This window comes from Lissotriton vulgaris, chromosome 7, assembly GCF_964263255.1.
Source record: "Lissotriton vulgaris chromosome 7, aLisVul1.2, whole genome shotgun sequence".
NCBI classification, from domain to species: domain Eukaryota; kingdom Metazoa; phylum Chordata; class Amphibia; order Caudata; family Salamandridae; genus Lissotriton; species Lissotriton vulgaris.
In genome coordinates this window covers 1,110,283,968-1,110,289,482 of record NC_141695.1, presented here as the reverse complement: position 1 = coordinate 1,110,289,482, position 5,515 = coordinate 1,110,283,968, and the positions used below count along the sequence as shown (strand labels likewise).

The 5,515-nt window shown below is 47.8% G+C and overlaps 1 long non-coding RNA gene across 1 annotated transcript; it reads right to left on the bottom strand.

Annotated features, from left to right (window-relative positions):
* Positions 1–2,919: 2,919 nt before the first annotated feature.
* Positions 2,920–4,903, bottom strand: LOC147702992 (uncharacterized). The gene is made up of 3 exons (XR_015297269.1): positions 4,441–4,903; positions 3,608–3,742; positions 2,920–3,037 (listed from the first exon to the last, which is right to left on the bottom strand). It is a non-coding gene; the product is annotated as an uncharacterized LOC147702992 (long non-coding RNA).
* Positions 4,904–5,515: the final 612 nt, after the last annotated feature.

Here is a 5,515-nt window from a genome sequence, read left to right as displayed (position 1 = left end):
TATTTCCATATTGTGGTGTGCACGTGTATTCGAAATTTGATTTCACCAGTAAGTTGATAAGTTGATTTTTTTTGTGGTGATTTTTGTGTGTGTTTTCCGACTTTTGCGGTTGTTTTGGTGATTTTGCGGGTGTTTTGCCGCGTTCGCGTCGTGAAGCAACAATCTCGCACTCGCTAAATTGCAAAAAGTGCAATTCTGCACCAGAAAACCACCAGCAGGCAGCATAAACCTTCTGAAACTTGATGGATGGCATTGGATTGTGGTGATTTGTGTTGTCTTTTTTGACTTTTTGGAGTAGGGGTTGGGGGCTGGCTATGTTGGGTGGGGCCATTTTGAAGCATGGTCCTCCTGGCCATGTGGATGGGGGTCAAGCGGCCATTTTGAAGGCAGGCAGTGAGCTTTGTGCCATAGGCCTGCACCCATTTTTCCTTGCTTTCACCCCTTGTGCCCAGGTTGAGTCAGTGGTACATGAAACTAACTACATGCCTCTCTGTGGGCTCTCTTGGATCAATGTTGAATTCCTGTTTCCCAAAAATGTAGCAATTCTTATTTTTGATATTTCCATATTGTGGTGTGCACGTGTGTATTCGAAATTTGATTTCACCAGTAAGTTGATAAGTTGATTTTCTTTGTGGTGATTTTTGTGTGTGTTTTCCGACTTTTGCGGTTGTTTTGGTGATTTTGCGGGTGTTTTGCCGCGTTCGCGTCGTGAAGCAACAATCTCGCACTCGCTAAATTGCAAAAAGTGCAATTCTGCACCAGAAAACCACCAGCAGGCAGCATAAACCTTCTGAAACTTGATGGATGGCATTGGAATGTGGTGATTTGTGTTGTCTTTTTTGACTTTTTGGAGTAGGGGTTGGGGGCTGGCTATGTTGGGTGGGGCCATTTTGAGGCATGGTCCTCCTGGCCATGTGGATGGGGGTCAAGCGGACATTTTGAAGGCAGGCAGTGAGCTTTGTGCCATAGGCCTGCACCCATTTTTCCTTGCTTTCACCCCTTGTGCCCAGGTTGAGTCAGTGGTACATGAAACTAACTACATGCCTCTCTGTGGGCTCTCTTGGATCAATGTTGAATTCCTGTTTCCCAAAAATGTAGCAATTCTTATTTTTGATATTTCCATATTGTGGTGTGCACGTGTGTATTCGAAATTTGATTTCACCAGTAAGTTGATAAGTTGATTTTCTTTGTGGTGATTTTTGTGCGCGTTTTCCGACTTTTGCGGTTGTTTTGGTCATTTTGCGGGTGTTTTGCCGCGTTCGCGTCGTGAAGCAACAATCTCGCACTCGCTAAATTGCAAAAAGTGCAATTCTGCACCAGAAAACCACCAGCAGGCAGCATAAACCTTCTGAAACTTGATGGATGGCATTGGAATGTGGTGATTTGTGTTGTCTTTTTTGACTTTTTGGAGTAGGGGTTGGGGGCTGGCTATGTTGGGTGGGGCCATTTTGAAGCATGGTCCTCCTGGCCATGTGGATGGGGGTCAAGCGGACATTTTGAAGGCAGGCAGTGAGCTTTGTGCCATAGGCCTGCACCCATTTTTCCTTGCTTTCACCCCTTGTGCCCAGGTTGAGTCAGTGGTACATGAAACTAACTACATGCCTCTCTGTGGGCTCTCTTGGATCAATGTTGAATTCCTGTTTCCCAAAAATGTAGCAATTCTTATTTTTGATATTTCCATATTGTGGTGTGCACGTGTGTATTCATAAATGCCTACTTGCAAACTATTAAATGAAGCGCCACATATGCAACATATATTTAACTGATGTTCCTCTGTCTTCGTTTGCTTTTAGGTGCACAAAGTCAAGAACTCTGCATCATCGTTGAGCATCAGTGCCAGGAAGAAGTCCTGCTGCGGCCTGCTGTTCCGACATCTGAAGAAGAATCAGAAGATGGGTCCGAAAAGAGGTGCCCGTAGCTCCTCTTGCAAGAAAGATGTCTCTACTAAGGAGAAGAAGAAGCAAGTGGCACCACTTACCAAGGAGTCTGGTGCCTCGACCACTAAATTTATGTGGAAAAAAGAACCAAAGTCCACCATGAGTGCTGCACAGGTAGCCTGTTTATTGGTTCAATCACCAACGACCAGTGATGTTGGCTCAAGTACTATTCAACAACCAAAGCCGCAACAACAACTGCATGAGCTAACAGTACAAGCACAAGTACATGCGCAAGGAGCTGTCCGAGAAGGAGCTGGTCGAGAAGGAGCTGGCCGAGAAGGGGAAGGCCGAGAAGGGGAAGGCCGAGAAGGGGAAGGCCGAGAAGGATATGGCCGAGAAGGGGAAGGCCGAGAAGGAGAAGGCCGAGAAGGAGAAACTCTGTGACAGGCATTTAACTTTGGAAAACATTTGGCCAACTACAGGTGAATCAACACGATGACAGTGTTCCGTAAAACAAACTTACTGCAAAACCACCACCCACCAGGCTCAAAAGTAGTAAAAAACAGCTATGCTCAGATAAAGTTTGAAAAAGTATATTTTTATATCCCTAACAAAATAAACTCCCGCAAGACCCTCCCTAACCCCAACAAATAAATAGTCCATCAAAAGTCCCCAAAAACCCCAACTCCCAATTCCCACCCCCCAAAAGTCTCTAAAAAAGGGGCAAGGGACACTCTACGGATGCAGGTTGTTGAATTTGGCCTCCAGGGCATCAAACTTCTCCTGGATGATGGCTTGATCTAAACGGAGGCCCTCCACCAGAGTCTGATACTCCTTCCATCTCTGGACCTCCGCCTCTAGGTTGGACACTCTGCGGAGTGCAAGGCGCAAGCGAGCCTTTACAGTACTGTGAGGAGGTGCAGCCTTTGCTGCTCGGCGGTGGCGTCTTCCAGCACGGCTCCGGTTGGCTGGAGCACTGCGCTTACCGGCAGAACGTGGGGTCACGGAGGAGGAGGCAGAAGATGTTACACTGGAGTGCGTGTCGTCCCCCTCCGTTTCCACCAGCCGGCGATATTGCGCAACAGTGGCATCCAGCCTCCGTTGCCGGGCAAGTACAGCCCGCATACTCCTGCTCGGTTTCCATGTTTTGGTATTACCAACTATAAGAAGAAAGAAAAACATAATCTGTAACGAATGCTCTTTAAAAATATGATTAACACAAAATGATTCAGCAGGAAGTTGTGTCACAGTACAACTAGCAACTAGCCAGCGCAGTACAAAACTATTGAGGCCAGTATCATGGGCGTCCGCATGGAGGGGCAAGGGGGGGGCGCTTGAATCACCATTTCCCTTCCCACAACTCACTTGTATCCTTGGTTTGGTGCTCTTTCATATGAAAGAGATCTGGCAGAAGTGAGTGACTTTTCCTCTGAGCCGTTAACCACACCAGCAACCGTATCATCTGCACCAGGCCCAGGCGATATGTCTCTATCTCTCTCTCTGTCTCCCTCTGTCTCCCTCTACCTCGCTGTCTCTCTCTCTGTCTCCCTCCCTCACCCTCCCTCTGGCTCCCTCCCTCTCTCTCTCCTTCTGTCTTCCTCTCTCTCTGCCTCTATCTGTCTGTCGGTCCCAGCCTGCTGTAATTACCATATTGTAATTTGTCACTGGTCCAGCACTGGATACACATCATATGCTATCTAAGAGTCAGATAGTACCATGATCCAGCTTACCTGTACTCCACACCACCGCTGCCTGCTTCCTCACAGTCTGATTGTCCACTTGCGCCGCATCCTCCCCAGAGTCGCCCTCAGACTCCGAGTCGATGACGATCACGTCCGAGCTGGCCCCGCCACCAGCTGTTCCACCTAAAAAATATATTTAAGACTGTTAGATTACACCACTCACTAGTATTTGGTCTAGGAATGAAGAAGTTTGAAAACAGAAAAAATAATTGACTGTCTACTCTAGTCTAAAGTAAAAATGTCCCTCCTTCCAGGGAAGGCTGTTGTCTTGCTGCACTTTTTTGTCACAATTGATGAATGCTTGCTTAATTTTAACACACATCTTTTTTCTCTGAACAGACAGACGCTGGACTTCTACGGACAAGAGCAACCAACTAAACCAGGTGAAAGCTCGGCTCGACCACAAGACATGTGTTCCATTACTCATCAACTCAGCACCAAGCACTTTTCCTTTTCCAGCTAACTTTATTTTAATATATGTGTTTACTTTTACTTTTTTTAATAAAGCTTTTAAACTTGAATAGACTCTGTGGTTTTTGGTCCTCCAAGCTAGAGTGACCGAGAGAAAGGTTTTGTAATTTTTGCAAGGAGGAGTCCGTGCCGCTGACACTACCGAGTTTATACTATAGTATACAGTGTGCCAAACACGCCACTCTGAAATATTATTACTCTGGTCTTTGGTGTCCATAGTAAGGTTTGTGGAGAATTGTCCCTGCAACAGTAGTATTATTGATTTAGCTCCTATCTAAACACTGTTTCGAAAATTTAAATTAGGAACGCTTGGACAACAATAGGTCCTCTATATTTAAATGAAAACTTACTGGGGCCAGCAAAGGAGCACTCGCCGCCCTGGCCTGCATCATCCTCCTCCTTTGGAGCCACTGCATCCGCTGTTTCTGTCCGCTTGCCCCTGGGCGGACCTGACGTACAACATGAAAGAAAGAACAGAAAAAAATGATGATTGCTGCTTGTCGATGTCCTTGTCAACCAAATCAAACATTTAGAAAGAACAAGAACCAACTATTTTAGCCAAAAAGAGGGCTACAAAGGAAGGACTGCACCTGAGCCTCTACTCAGTCATTTAGGACAATGATGCGTCACTGAAACCCTGCGCCTGCATGAAGCAGGCTTACGGCTTGACGCAGCATTGCTGGAGCTGCGCCATCGTTGCAACGCAACTCCATCAATGAGCCGCCTTTACGGCACCGATGCGTAACGCTTCGGTGACGTTTTGGCACCATGGCGTGCCGCATTGAAAATACGGCGCACCATGGGTGGTGCTGGCGTGCCTCACACTTTGCAGGGATGCACAGGTAATGCACTTAGGGGCATACTTACGAGTTCTGGGCTGCACACCTCCAGAGGTGCACCAGAACAAAATGCGTAACTCAAAACTAACCTTGCGTCACGGCAGATGCGCCGCAATTACAATGCGGCAAACCCTGGCGCAAGGGTAGGCAGATGCGTGATGCATCTCGTGACGAAAGAGGGGCGCATCTCTAGAGTCGCGTCGCAGGCGCGATGCAACTATAGCAATGCTCAGGGATGCCCAATACTCAACATACCGCATCAGTCCTTACGCCTGCTTCAAGCAAGCAGGCATAAAGAATTGACGTAGCAGCGTCGCGGAAGTGCCTGCGTTAAATCTTGTAGATTTCACGCAGGCACTTTTGCGAGGCGCACATCTGCCTGACCGCCACCCCCCCCCCCCTCCCCCTGCGTGGCAACGCACCCATTGTGGCGCAGGCCCAGGTCTTAACGTGGCGCATCTCCTTAGAAGCATCACGTTGTACATGACTCGCTGGGATGCGCCACGTTTACGTCGCTGTGCGTCAGGTAAGGCAGCGTAAACGTGGCGCAAGGGGCTTGTAAATCTGCCCCTTTGTGTCTAGCAAT